Raw genomic sequence first — 16076 nt, forward strand, 5'->3', positions numbered from 1 at the left:
CAAAGTGATTGGCTATCCCCTAGCAGAGAAGTTAGTTTGAATGTTCTGTCACTGAATGAGCTGACTAGAGAAATTGAAGAAAATACTTTCAGCTGTTTGTGGAATCACAGAAAACTTTAAGGGTGTGGCTGTGAAGCATACGTGATAGACTGTCTCTATGTAATGTTTGCCGGGTCCATCTAACAGTTCCTCTTACCTCTACCTTAGGCCACTGTCCACATTTGAATGTCTCAGGAGGGTAATCTGAATTTGAAGAGAAGGCTATGGAGATGGTGGATCTGTTTTCCGAGTACCACAGGATATTGATAGCGGAAGAAAATTGCCTCTAGGATTAAGTGTAAGAGAGTATGTTATGACATTTATACAATTTACTAGACTATCTTTATTGAATGGAAAGTGTGTTAAAGTGGAAAAAAAATATACAATTGATAATCAAATAGTTCAGCCATTACATACGTGACGGTGGTCAAGATATTTGAATGTTCCGAGCTTTAGTTTTCTCCTCCATAAAATGGGGCAATGCTTTCCATACTGTTACATAAAAGTTGTTGATAGCTAAACATCACTGATCATTAGAGAAATGCAAATCAAAACCACACAATGAGATACCATGTCACACTAGTCAGAATGGCTATTATTAAAAAGTCAAAAAGTAACAGATGCTGGTGAGGTTGTGGAGAAAAAAGGAACATTTTTACACTGTTGGTGGAAGTGCAAATTAGTCCAACCATTGTGGAAGACAGTGTGGCGATTCCTTAAAGACCTAGAGACAGAAATACCATTTGACCCAGCAATTCCATTACTGGGTATATACTGAAAGGAATATAAATTGTTCTTTTATAAAGACACGTGCACACATATGTTCACTGCACCACTATTTACAACAGCAAAGACATAGAATAAACCTAAATGCCCATCAGTGATAGACTGGATAAAGATAATGTGGTACATATACACCATGGAATACTAAGCAGCCATAAAAAAGAATGAGATCATGTACTTTGCAGGGACATGGACGGAACTGGAGGCCATCACCCTTAGTAAACTAACACAGGAACAGAAAACCAAGTATCACATGTTCTCACTTACAAGTGAGAGCAAAATGATAAGAACACATGGACACATGGTGTGGGGGAAACACGTGCTGGGGTCATTGGAGGGTGAGGGGTGGATGAAGGGAAAGAATCAGGAAGAAAATAGCTAGTGGATACTGGGCTTAATACCTGAGTAACGGGATGATCTGTGCAGCAAACCACCAGTGCACACATTTACCTATGTAACAAACCTGCCCATCATGTACATGTACCCCCAAACTGAAAATAAGTGTTGGAAATGAAAAAAAACCGTTTTGATATAGTTTACATATTGGTATGCAGGTGTCAAAGTTTCTATTCTGTTGTGGATATTCAAGCTCAGTTTTTATACTTGCCTGTTTGATAATTATACCTGCTCAATTTCTCATTGAGTATCCCTTTAGGGTAAATTCACCATGATACGCACTCAGAGAGAATTAGAAACCCAAAAGACAGAGTGTTTGGTTACATGAAATAGTGATTTGTGGAAGCCATCAAGAATTGACATTGTAGGAAAGCTGCATGTTGCTGGGGTTTAGAGCAGGCTGTCTAAATCCAGTTTTGATGCTGCCTTTATGATTTACTGTTTCTGTGACCTTGCACACATTATTTATTCTCTCTGTGCTGTAGATTCCTTATCTGTAAAATAAGGACAATACTATTACCTCCCTTGTTAACTTGTAAGGATTGAAAGAATTCATATGTGTAAAGCAGTTATATTAGTGCCTGGTACCTTTTAATACTATGTAATTGTTAGAGATGATGATAATGATGATGATGATGATGATGATGATGATGATATTTCTATTAGCTGGTTATAGATTTTTTCTTTTGTATCTATTTCAAATGTTAAGCTAGTTTTCTTTTCAATAAACTAGACCATGTGAGAAGGAAATAAATAAGAAACTTGAGTGACTTCTTATAGAATCCTTAAGTGTGTTGGCAGGTGGGATTTGAGAATGAATAAAGGAAATGAAGTGCACTGGTAACATGGACAAGTCTGTCCTGACTGGTGGGAAAGAATAGCCACAAACGACATGATCAGAAATAAAATTGATAGCAGAACTTGGATATTTGAGACAGCTTTAATATTAGTCAAGAAATTCTACAGGGAAGAGAGAGAAAGGGTCTTTGTTTGCTGTAGCTCTCACTACCCCAAAGAGAAGAGCTGGGTAATAAGGTAAAAAGGCTTAAAGGCTTCCCTCCATTCCTAAAGAGTTCAGTTTCTTACTCAGCCTTAAAGTCTTGGGTCCAGTGCAATACTTGGCCTTGAGACCTAAGAGAAAACCAGTCAGCTGTGCCTGTGGATATGGGCAGCCCAGAGCCAGAGGTGACTCCTGCACAGCTATAAGGACCCTCATGGATTAGGTGCTTGCAAGAGCTTTACAGAGCCACAAATCCTCTCCATGACTTGGAGGCATGTCAGAAACCTACATAGGAATTAATGAACCAAGACAAACTTCACAGTGGCAGGCTAAGTTAGAGGCCAGGGCAGAGAAGCCAGTAGCAGAATTCTGGGAGAGAATAAAAATATTATGGTAATTATTGGTGAATGTAAATTGAAGTACAGAATGTTAGACATTGCCTAACCTAATTCAAGCACAATCCATGGTAGCTCAAATTGTGAAAGCTTTCATTGATTCAGGTCTTAGTCTAAATATAAGGTATTACATCACCATAAATTAGCTTCAAATCTTGTTTTCTTTTGAAAGCAAATGTGAAAAATCTATATATGGGTATTCATATCATTTGGTAGAGGTTTTCTTTTCCATTTTTGTTGTAGTTGTTGTTGGATGTAAACTAAGCTAAATTAAACAGCTGGAGAAAAATATTTTTTAAAAATCTACAAGTTAGGTTTTTATGGAGAAAGAACTTGGCTGCTTAATAAGTCCATCTCAGGTTAGCTCATTTCCATTTGGAGAGCATTACTCAAGATAGCTTTAGGATAAGAGTAGAATAGAAGGAATAAGAAAAGCCATACTCATTGGGGGAGAATAATACTTTCTTCAGTCTATTACTTTATCTTTGTTACTCTGGAGTTTCATGAGAACACCAAGGATGAAGTTATAAAAAAATTCTGTCAGTGCTGTGGGCAGCATGGGTGGGGCCACTTACTTTGCAGTCCTACATGTAGGTCATTTGGTATATCTGGTGCTTCAGGTGGGTCCTGCCATCTGTGTGACGTGGAGTAAAGAGAGGTATATTCAAAAGTGGTGGTGTTAGTAGACAGGGCCCATGGCTATCCCTTGACCTCACTCAACCTTCCCTTGGAGACGACTGCCAGGCTGTATTGGGCAGAAAAGTTCACACCCTCATTCAAAGAGTGGTACATAATTGAGCCTAGAGTGAGCAAGAGCACATGAACACAAATCACTTTATAACAGGAGTCCCACTGTCCACATAAATAGAGATTTAGTAACTATAAAATGTAGTGTCACACGCCACAGAAGACATCTTTATATTTGTTGTGTTATGGGCCATGTTATTTTAATAATTGGATCTCCCAGGTTCCATATCTATAAAATGCATATGATGCTAATAATGACTGACAAAGTGTCTTTGAGGATTATATGACATAATACATGTTGAAGAGTGAGGCTTGTGCATGACAATTATAAATTTAAGTAATATTACATTTTGTTCATATTGTTGCTGCTGTTTTCATCACAGTTTTATTTATAAGAGTAAAAACAGGTGAAACAAGCATTTTCAGACATTTTAATAGCATGAGTATATCCTCATAATATTCTAAAGTGAAAAAGGCAGCTATGTATTTGATCATAATGTATTCTGAACTCATGAAAGAAAATATACCAAAATGGTAACAATGGTACTTGTGGTATACAGTACAGGTTGAGCATCTCTAATCTGAAAATGTGAAATCTGAAATGCACCAAATTCGAAACTTCTGAATGCCTACGTGATGCTCAATGGCCATGCTCAAATAAAATTCTCACTGGAGCATTTTGGATTTCAGATTTTCTGATTAGGGATGCAAAACCAGTAAGTATAATGCAACTATTCCAATTCCCCTCCCCCTACCAAAAAAATTTTGAATCTGAAACACTTCTGGTCCCAAGCATTGTAGATAAGATATACTCAACCTATAAAGTCACTCCTACATTTTCCATTTGCACTGAATATCTTTTGTCGTCTATTATTTGCTATCCATGTGTATCCTTACATTTGAAGTGAGTCTCCTTCAGGAACCATACAAGTGGGTCTAATATTCAGTATTCTTGATTAGCAGTTATTTTTCTTAATCATTTTGAATATATCATCCCACTATCTACTGTCCTGTAATGTTTCTACTGAGAAATTTGATGCTAACTTTATTGAAACTCCCTTATGTATTAATTTGCTTCTTTTCTCCTGCTGTTTTCAAGATATTTTCTTTGTCTTTGATTTTTGACAGATTCATTATAATATCTCTTGATGTAATCTTGTTTGGATTGAATCTGATTGGGGATGTTTGGCCTTTCTGTACTCTGTATCTGAATATTTATATTTTTCTTATATGTGGAAAGTTTTCTGCTATTATCTTTTAAAATAAGCTTTCTATCCCTTTGTCTCTCTATTTTTTCCACAAACTCCTATAAATTAAATATTTTCTCTTCTGATGCCCTGCTATTAATACCACAAGCATTATTCATTCCTCTTTATCCTTTTTTATTTTTCTCCTGACTGGATATTTTCAAATAACCTATCTTCAAGTTCACAGATATTCCTGCTTGATCAATTCTCTTGGTGACATTCCTATTGCATTTTTTATTTGTTTCATTGTTTTTCAGCTCCAAATTTTGTTTGATTTTTTAAAATAATTTAAATCTCTTTGTTAAATTTCTTATCTTGATCATTTATTGTTTTACTGATTTTATTTTATTATTTTTTCTATATTTTATTTAAATTTTCTAAGCTTCCCTGAAAAAAATTATGTTTAAATCTTTGTCAGGCACTTTGCATATCTCCACTTCTTCGGGGTAAGCTATTGGCATATTGTGTTCCTTTGGTGGTGCTGTGTCTCCTTGGTTTTTCATGTTTCTTATTGCCTTATATTGATCTGTGTACGTTTGAAGAAATAGGGATGAATTCCAGCCTTTGTAGACTGGCTTTGTTTAGGAAAGTCCTTCACCAGTCACCCCATCCAGAGATTCAAGGCAGCCTGTCTGGCATGGCCCACAGATGGGCCAGCTGCTGGAGACCTCAGCAAGGTTGTCTTGGTGCCTGGGTCAGAATGTGAGTGGGCCAGGTGCCTGGGTCTATGTTGTAGGCCTAGAGCCTGTATCAATGGAGGTTGGTCTGAAGCCTGAGTCCAAAGGAGCTGACAGTTGCTGGGATGGGTCAGGCACCTGTGGCCACTAGGTGGGTCTAGAGACTGAATTAATGGGGGCTGACACGGCACTGAGACAGGCTTGGGACTTGAGTCCACAGGGTTGGGCCTGAGTCCTTGCTCTGCAGGGACAGACCTACAGCCTCCATCCATGGGGGTTGGCCTGGCACTGGGGTCTACTAGAATGAGCCTGAACCCTGGATCTGCTAGAGTAGGCCTGGAGCCTGTGTCCATGGTTGCAGCCTGCTGTCTGAGGCTAGTGTTGTTGACTGGGGGGAAGGGTACAATGGGTACAAAGCCTGAGGCTATGCTCTGGGATACTCTGAAATCTGGGGCAGGTCTGAAGCCTGGAGCTTCAGGGATTTGCCTGGTGCTGGTGGACCTGGAGCCTGTATCCATAGGGACTGGCTTGAAGACTGGATCTGCAAGTGCTGGCCAGATGACTAGAGTTTCTAAGCTGGCTTGATGCTAAGCTGAGGCCTGAGCCCCTGTGGATCAGACAGATGTTGAGAATAGTCTGGAGGCTGGGGCTGCCAGACCATCTTGGCCGTGGGATAGGCCTAGAAACCCAGAGTCTGAAGCAAAGTCTAGTGCTCATTTCCCTCTCTCCTTTCCATTCTGTATTGCCTGGGATTTGGAGAGAGAAAACTTGGGTAATATAAAACTTTCCTTTCTAACCTCTTCAATTCATCTTTTAAAATTTCTCTGTTACTCACAGGCGTTGTAATCTTTCACCTGGCTTTGTTAGCTCTTGTGAAGTTGTATTTATATGTGGGACAGTTGTTCAAGTTGCTGTTTCAGTAGAAGGATATGGGCTGGGAAGTCCTATTCTACCATCTTGCTGATGTCAGTTTTTGGGATAGGTTTTGAGAAACATGCTAGAAATATGAACAATAAGGGCAATTCTGATAAGATCTCAGAAAGAAATGAGACATGTATTATTGGAAACTGGAGGAAAGGTGATCATTGCTATCAAGTGTCAAAGACTGTCTGAACTGTGTTCTAGTGTTTCGTGAAAGGTAGAACTTGTGAGCAACAAGATTGGGTATCTAGCTGAGGAGATTTCTTAGCAAATTGTTGAAGGAATGGTTTGGTTCCTCTTGATCTCTTATAGTAAAATGTGAAAGAAAAGAGATGAACTGAGAAAAAAATTGTTAAGCAAAAAGGAACCAGAAAATAAAGATTTGGAAAACTCTCAGACTATTCATACTGCAAAAAATGAGAACATTCATTCTTAAGAGGATACTAAGGATGTGGTTGAACATGCATTTGTCTTTTTCTGATATCATATTCCATTTTTGTGTGATCTGGTAGAAGAGACAGGGCTATTCCCTATAACATTAAACCATTAGGCTAAAGCCAGAGTTTCTCTTTCAATCCTATGTTTATTAATTGCAACTAATGCCCAAGCAGCAGATCTCAGATGTTGGAGTACACTAGGTTTGACACTATTATTATTTATCATTCTAATGTCTTGTGGGTTTTTCATCCCATCTCATACCATTTCACTTTGAACTAAAGGTAACCCAAAAGAAGGTGCATAATTTTTCTTAGTACTTCTTTATTTAAAAGGAGTTTCAGGTTGCTACAGTTACTGTGCTTACTCTTCCACTACAACTCAGAAAAAGAGTATCATGTTAACATATCACTAATATCTGTACTCCAGTATATTCAAAGTGGCTGTTTTGTCTTTTGGTTACATTTAATAACAACAACAGTTTGAGTGTAGATCAAAGTCTTATTTTCTTAAATATTATTACTGTTCCTGAGGACATTGAAAAATCTTACATTTATATGAATCCTTTTAAAGACTTACAAATATGTGTCAGTGAGGCTTTCTTCACATAATTCTTGTGCTCGACTATAATAATCAACTAGGTGCTTTGAAGATGTATTGTTATTGTGGTCTATGTGTTTTTATTTATTCCCCTTCCAAATTTATTTTAGGTTCAGGGGTTTTGTTACTTGAGTAAATTTCATGTCACCGGGGTTTGGTGTATAAATTATTTCATCACCCAGGTAATGAACGTAGTATATGATAGGTAGTTTTCTGATCCTCACCTATCTCCTCCCACCCTCCATCCTCAAGTGGGACCTAGTGTCTATTATTCCCTTCTTTGTGTCCATGTATACTCAATGTTTAGCTTCCACTTATAAGTGAGAACATGCAGTATTTGGTTTTCTGTTCCTGCATTAATTTACTTAGGATAATGTCTTCTAGCTTCAAGTGTGTTCCTGCAAAGGACATGATTTTGTTCGTTTCTATGGCTGTATAGTATTCCATGGTGTGTATGTACCATATTTCCATTATCTAGTCCACCTAGGACTAGATTGATGGGCACCTAGGTTGATTCCATGTCTTTACTATTGTGAAGAGCATTGCAATGAACATACATATGCATGTGTCTTTATGGTAGAATGATTTATATTCCTCTGAATATATAGGTAGTAGTGGAATTGCTGGGTCAAATCATAGTTCTGTTTTAAGTTCTTTGAGAAGCTTCCCAACTGCTTTCAAAAGTGGCTGAACTAATTTACATTCCCGACAGCAGTGTATGAGCATTCCCTCCTCTCTGCAACCTCACCAGATTCTGTTATTTTTTGACTTTTTATAATAGCGATTCTAACTGGTATCTCATTGTGGTTTTAATTTGCATTTCCCTAATGATGAGTGATATTAAGCATTTTTTCACATGCTTGTTGGACACTTATATGACTCCTTTTGAGGATTATCTGTTCATGGCCTTTGCCCATTTTTAATTTTTTTTTTCTTGGTGATTGGCTTAAGTTCCTCATAGATTCTGGACATTAGGCCTTTGTCAGATGCATAGTATGCAAATATTTTCTCTAATTCTGTAGATTGTTTACTCTGTCAGTAGTTTCTTTTGCTGTGTAGAAGCTCTTTAATTTAATTAGATCCCATTTGTCAGTTTTTGCTTTAGTTGCAATTGCTTTTGGTGTCTTCATCATGAAATCTTTGCCAGTTCCTATGTCCAGAATAGTATTTCCTAGGTTATCTTCTAGAATGTTTATAGTTTTAAGTTTTACATATGTCTTTAATCTATCTTGAGTTTATTTTTGTATATAGAGAAAGGAAGGGGTCCAGTTTTAGTCTTCTGCATATGGTTAGCCAGTTATCCCAGCACCATTTATTGGATAGGGAGTAATTTCCCCATTGCTTGTTATTTTCGACTTTGTCAAAGATCGGATGGCTGTGGGTGCATGGCTTTCTTTCTGGGATCTCTAATCTGTTCCATTGGTCTGTGCATCTGTTTTTGTACCAGTACCATGCTATTTTGGTTACTGTAGGATTGTAGTATAGTTTGAAGTTGGGTAGTATGATAACTCCAGCTTTGTTCTTTTTGCTTAGGATTGCTTTGGTTATTTGGGCCTTTTTTGGTTCCATATGAATTTTAGAACAGTTTTGTTCTAATTCTGTGTAAAATGATATTGGTAGTTTGATAGTAATAGTACTGAATCTGTAAATTGCTTTGGGAAGTATGGCCATTTTAACAATATGAATTCTTCCTGCTCATGAGTATGGAATTTTTTTCCATTTGTCTGCATTGTCTCTGATTTCTTTTATCATTGTTTTGTAATTCTCACTGCAGAGAACTTTTACCTCCCTGGTTAGCTGTATTTCTAAGTATTTAATTATTTTTTGTTGCTATTGTGAATGGGATTTCATTCTTGGTTTTACTCGCAGCTCATACATTACACTGGTGTATATAAATGATACTGATTTTTATACATTGATTTTGTATCCTGAAACTTTGCTGAATTTGTTTGTCAGCTCTAGGAGCCTATGGGCAGGGACTATGGGTTTTTCTAAGTATAGAATTATATTATCTGCAAACAGAAATAGTTTGATTTTCTCTCTTCCTATTTCAATATCTTTTATTTCTTTCTCTTGTCTGATTGCTGTGGCCAGGACTTCAAGTACTATATTCAACAGAAGTGGTGAGAGTGGGCATCCTTTTCTTGCTTCATTATCAGGTGGAATGGTTCTAGCTTTTCCCATTCAGTAAGATAGAACACTTTTATTGAGATATGTTTCCTCAGATGAAACATACTTTAAATCAACCATGATCAAAAAGGACAATCAAGGGCATTACCTAATGATAAAAGGTTCAATTAAACAAGACTACTCAACTATCCTAAATATATATGCAGCCAACACTGGAATACCCAGAGCCATAAAACAAGCTTTTAGAAACCTACAAAGTTGCTTAGATAACCACACAATAAGAGTGGAAGGCTTCAACACCTCACTAACAGTAATTGACAGATCATTGAGGCAGAAAACTAGCAAAAATATTCAGGATCTAAACTTGACTCTTGATTAGATAGACCTAACAGACATCTACAGGACACTCCACCCAACAAAAACAGAATATGCATTCTTTCCATCTGAGCGTGAACCTAGATTTGAAAAAGAGATCAACCATGCTACTCATGGGTCAGTCATCTCAACAGAAGACAGGAATAAACATGGAATTATGTCAGTTAAACACTGCCAACTTGAACTAAAGGGGACAGAGAATGTTAGATGAGATAAAAGATAGCTGCTGGACTTGGATTCTACGAGACCAGACCATAGAGTTCTTCAGATATGAACGTGTGCTATCTTTCAAGGAAAGGGAAGAAGGACCCCAAAGGTGATTCAGAGATTATTAGGTTGGACACTCCTACCACAGGCTTCTTAGAGTGCACAGGCTTGGAAAGCAAGGCTCTCCTCACGTAGGTTTCAAAGGGTGGGCCACTGCCCAGTAGAGCTGTGTTGGGGTATGCTGTCACCCATATTGGGCTTGGAGGTCAGAAAGTTGAACTGAAGAAGGGGATTATTCTTGAGGCTTTAGGTCCAATAATATGTGCCTTGTTAAGTTTTTTACTTGTATAGTACCTATCACTCCATTTTTCTTTCATATTTCTTTCTTTTGGAATGGGAATGTTTATACTATGCCTGTCTCAACCATTACATTTTGGAAGGACATGTGTCTGGCTTCACCAATTCACAACTGGAGAGAAATTTTACTTCAGGAAAAATCTTCACATTGATATTAACACATACCTGCAAATTAAGATAATATTTAGATGAGACTTCAGACCTTAGATTTTAGAGTTGATGCTGGAATGAATTAAGACTTCTGGGGCAGAGATAGCCCCAAATGATGTTGTATTTTGCATATAAGAAGGATGCAGATTTTTTTTGAGGGCCAAAGATGTAGTGTTATAGACTGAATGTTTATGTTCCTTCAAAATTCAAATGGTGACACCCAGAGGTGGAATGTTTGAGAGGTCATGAGTGTGAACCTTCAGGATGGGATTAGAGCCCTTATAAGAAGAGACACCAGAGAGCTTGCACTCCCTCACTTCATTACAGAGGTCACGTGAGGACACAGTGAGAAGATGGCCATGTGCAACACAAAGAGACAGCCCTCACCAGAAACCAAATTACATGGACCTCGATTATGAACTTCTAGCCCCAGAACTGTAAGGAAGTAAAATTTTATTTAAGTCACTCAGTTTATGATATTTTTGTTATGGTAGCTTAAGCTGACTACAACAGATAGTCAAGACAGGATTCCTACTCTTAAATGCTTAGAATATATTGGCATGTTGTGACACGTACATAAAGCATCTAGAGAGTAATATGTAAGAATTAACAGACATAGATTTGAATTGAGAGAGATAGAAAGAAAAAAATAGTGGTATGAATGCATGAGACTGAAAAAAGCATATTCTGTCTACTGAGCTAGAAGGTTTAAGTGCTTCAGGATAAGTGGAAGATTCATGCTGAAATTATTTGCAATTACATATATCATGGCAATAATATAGTTTGAAATATATTAATGTACTTTTCTTATTTATACTTCCTTGTATTGGGCTGTCCCCTGATTCAGCCAGATATATCCATTGCCTCAGGAAGGATCTAGGCAGAAATGTTAGGGCTGGAATACAAAGAGAATTTGTTTACTGTTCAAGTTTGGACTACAAATGAAGAGTTTTCGGTCTGTGGTGAGAAAATATGCCAGGATCCACTAATAGAAAAAAGATTTTTCTGAATTCCAGAAATTTCCCCTTTTCACTTCCAGAGGCAATCCAAGGAGACTTGGATCACAGAGTTTTCTTTTAGCTATAGTATAGAAAGTGTAGAGGATATGACCAATGCCAAGCTTAATAATAGAAATGAGAAGCCTGGGGCAAAGAGGATAATAGAAACAAGATGAGGAGTGGGGAAGGAAGAGGTACACCAGAAGAGGACAGACTGGAGTGGGGTGACTCCCGAGTCCCTTGTGTGTAACTAGAATCTACACTCCTAGGTCTCAGTCATAAGATAATATAAATCTGGCCAAATCCCAGATTATTCTATCTTTTGCTTCCAGTATTGCCCAAGGGGAGTAGAAGAGCAAGAGCAGAGGGAAAGGGATGTCTAGATAGACACACCTGTAAAAGGACCACAAACCACCAAGGCTTACACAGAGTTTGCAAGATACCCAAGGGTTTTCATGTGCATGGCTTTGAGGACAGAGTAGGGAGTTTAGGGAGGTTTCAAGAGGACCAGTGACTAGCAGAGAGCCTATGTGGCACATGTGTGAGACTGTGGGCCTCAGCAGGAGGTCAAGCAAAGTGCCTACCAAGACTAGGTAAGATTAAGTGCTATGTGGGCTGATATCAGGACAGGGAATGCAGGGTTCATACGGGGTCTATACATTAGTAGGCATCAGTGCAAGCTTCTCCCAATAAAAGTGGACCAAACTCATGATAGGGGAGAATAGTCAAGACTCAAATCAAAGATACATAACTAAGGTGTCACAATTTCCCCAGTATCAATGTGATGGGTAAAGACATAATGAAGAGAAAACCCTGGTGAAAAGGGGTGAACGGTTCTCATGGGGATTTTAAATTTCAAATTGGTAGATGATTTAACCATTAGATCAGAGGCGATCAACTTTAGTTGCACATCGGATTCACCTGGGAAGCATTTAAAATTCCATAAAGCCAAGGCCAATTAACTTATGATCTCTGAAGTTGGCATCCTGGCATTCTTACCTTTGAGTATTCTTCATATGATTAAAAAGTACAGCCAGATTCTAGAACCACTGCAACAAGAAAAAAGATACTTGAAGAAGACTTTTAAATTGGATGTTATCTTTAATTGACCAGCTTAGTTTACTGTGTTTTCCCCTCATTACTGAAATTCTTAGATATTCCAGAGCAGGATGATATTACTTATAAGAAAAAAAGACAGTTTTCAAAACAATATTTGTATCTGAATCGAAATATTTTCAGCTCTGTTCTACAGATAATAGTAAGAACTAATATACACTTACAATTTGCAGGACGTTCGTCTAAGTGTTTTGTCCATATTTTTCATTTAATACTTATGACAATTTAGGAATACTAAATTGTAAGTACTATTAATAATCCTCCTTTATATCAGAAAACTGGCACAAAAAGGTTAAGGAACTTTCTAGTTTCACCTAGAGCAAGTATTCACGCAGAAACAGGCTGCCTTCAAAGCCAGTTCTTTACCTCTGCAGTGGCTTCCTGGCATCACTCAAACATTGCTTTTCCTCTCCCAAGGTCCCTGCTGCATGGTGAAAATATGCTTTACCCTCAATTTATAAAAAGGACTTAAAATTTTCACAAATGTTGCATGGCTTTCTTTTTCTTTTTTTCTTTTGAGATGAAGTCTTGCTCTGTTGCCTAGGCTGCAATGCAGCGGCATGATCTTGGCTCACTGCAACCTCTGCTCTCTGGGTTCAAGCAATTTTCCTGCCTCAGCCTCCCGAGTAGCTGTGACTACAGGTGCCCACCACCACACCTGGCTAATGTTTGTATTTTCAGTAGAGATGGGGTTTCACCATGTTGGCCAGGCGGGTCTCAAACTCCTGACTTCGTGATCTGCCCGCCTCAGCCTCCCAGAGTGCTGGAATTACAGGTGTAAGCCACTGTGCCTGGCCAAAATAAAAATGTATTTTTAATAACTTTCTGATATGGTTTGGCTCATCTTGAATTTTAGTTCTCATAATCCTCATGTGTTGTGGGAGGAACCTGGTGGGAGGTAATTGAATCATGGGGGTGGTTATCCCCACGCTGTTATCATAATAGTGAGTGAGTTCTCATGAGATCTGATGGTTTTATAAGGGGGTTTTCCCCTTTTTGTTCAGCACTTCTCCTTGCTGCCACCACGTGAAGAAGGATGTGTTTGCTTCCCCTTCTGCCATGATTGTAAGTTTCCTGAGGCCTCCCAAGCCGTGCTAAACTGTGTGTCAATTAAACCTCTTTCCTTTGAAAATTACCTAGTCTTTGGGTATGTCTTTATTAGCAGTGTGAAAACAGACTAATACTCTTGCCCTTGGTTGTACCAACATCGAAAAGTTGGTCCAGGTTCTGGAACAAACTTTCACATATCCTATTCTGGTCATCAATTTTATTTTTGCTAATATTTTCCCTTCTTTCCAAATGTCTCTCACTATTCTTAGCCTGTCGACTTTACCTTTAATAGGACACTCAGTTCAAACACTACCTCTTTCTTGAAGGCTTTTCTAATTCTTCAAAGGGTATATCTCTTTGCTGTGTTGAATCCCACAACAAACTCTGCTCCATTTTCTTTTACCACATTCCAAAACCAGCCCATATGATGGAACCAGTCGTGTGCTGCATAATGACGATTTGGTCAACAACTGATTGCATATGCAACAGTAGTCCTATAAGATTATAATATCATACTTTCACTGTGTCTTTTCCATATTTACATATACAATACTTATCATTGTGTTACAGTTGCCTACAGTATTCAGTACAGTAACATGCTGTACATGTTTGTAGCCTAAGAGCAATAGGCCATACCATACAGGCTAGTTGTGTAGGAGGCTATACCATCCAGATGTGTGTAAGTGCATTCTATGATGTTCACACAAGGACAAAATCACCTAAAGATGCATTTCTCAGAATGTATTTCTGTCATTAAGCGACTCATGACAATATATAGTATTACCTATTATAACATATCTCCCCATTTTTTTTTCTAAGTTCTTCTAGTATCTGTTCCTTTGGGCAAGAACTGTCTTATTTACCACTGTATCTCTTGAATTATTAGCACATCATTTTCTTTATGCTCAAAACCATGCATTTTAATAGAATTTCATGCAAATTGTCACAATTCAAATCTAACATATACATAGGAAACTGGTTCCCCCCAAAATCAATACATTCTACAAATATAAAGAGAACGAAGAGTTTCAAGTAGAATACATTGAATAGTAACCTCTAAATAGAAAAAGTATAAGGCAAGTAAGTGAAAGTATTTCTATTTTCATTTCTAGAATAATTGAGGTATCTACAGTTATTTAAAACTTGTGTATCTCTCAAAATAGCATGGCTAAGACTATTTGTTTAAAGCTGCCATTTGGGAAAAGACAATTTTAGTTTAAGTTCCTTGTCCTTCCATATTCTCCTGACTTGTTCTTTTGGATTTCACGTGCATCACTGTAGAATTTTACAAGTGGTTAAATACATCTGAAAAAAACTTAGTGATAAACATACATATTTGTTTTTAAACAATTAAAGGGTAGCTGGGCGCGGTGGCTCATGCCTGTAATCCCAGCACTTTGGGAGGCCGAGGTGGGCGGATCACGAGGTCAGGAGATCGAGACCATCTTGGCTAACATGGTGAAACCTCGTCTCTACTAAAAATACAAAAAAGTTAGCTGGGCATGGTGGCAGGTGCCTGTAGTCCCAGCTACTCAGGAGGTTGACCCAGGAGAATGGTGTGAACCCCTAAGGCGGAGTTTGCAGTGAGCCGAGATCGCACCGCTGCACTCCAGCCTGGGCAACAGAGCGAGACTCCCTCTAAAAAAAAAAAAAAAAAAATTAAACAGTTTATCTTTAACTTAACTGTTATTTTACTTACTACTGGCATAGATTTGTTTGTCCATGAAATTTTTTTTTTTTTTTTTTTTTTTTTTTTTGAGACGGAGTCTTGCTCTGTGCCCCAGGCTGGAGTGCAGTGGCGTGATCTCGGCTCACTGCAAGCTCCGCCCCCCGGGGTTCACGCCATTCTCCTGCCTCAGCCTCCCAAGTAGCTGGGACTACAGGCGCCCACCACCTCGCCCTTTTTGTACCAGCTTTGCTTAGGGCACAAATACTGCTCCTTGTGATTTCTAAGACGGTGGGATCCAATTATTCCCTTTTGATTTTATGTTTTCTGGTTCTTTACTACCTTAAACAAGTAACAAGAAAAAACACATTTTTATTTTCCTTTACTTTACCTGTGGCTTTTGAAATTAATGTGAAAAAGATATCAGGCTTAACAGTAATTTCTCCGGCTGTTGTGCTTTTAAAATGGATAAAGTTATATTGAACCAATTGGCACTGAACTGGCTGGGAAAGAACACATTTCAAATGTAATATTTACATGAACTGACAAATATCTAGTAAAAAGACATATCAAAGGTTGCAATTAGAAGAAACAAAATTTTCTTTAGGCCTTATGGTACAGGCCAAAAATAAATTATTTTAAATTCTGCAAATATCCACACCACTTTAAACAGTTTTAATCTTCCTCTAACTTCTTCTTGTACTCCTGATGTGCCGTTCAGAGACAACTATGCTAAAAAAAGAAGTTTGAGACGTATTTGCCAACTCTCTGAGGAGGGCGAGGGCTT

The 16076-nt window shown here is 38.0% G+C and overlaps 1 long non-coding RNA gene across 1 annotated transcript; it reads right to left on the reverse strand.

The window, feature by feature from the left end:
* Positions 1-265: 265 nt before the first annotated feature.
* Positions 266-15764, reverse strand: LOC108582894. The gene is made up of 3 exons (XR_002518386.2): positions 15681-15764; positions 12457-12506; positions 266-325 (listed from the first exon to the last, which is right to left on the reverse strand). It is a non-coding gene; the product is annotated as an uncharacterized LOC108582894 (long non-coding RNA).
* Positions 15765-16076: the final 312 nt, after the last annotated feature.

Source organism: Papio anubis, chromosome 15, assembly GCF_008728515.1.
Source record: "Papio anubis isolate 15944 chromosome 15, Panubis1.0, whole genome shotgun sequence".
NCBI classification, from domain to species: domain Eukaryota; kingdom Metazoa; phylum Chordata; class Mammalia; order Primates; family Cercopithecidae; genus Papio; species Papio anubis.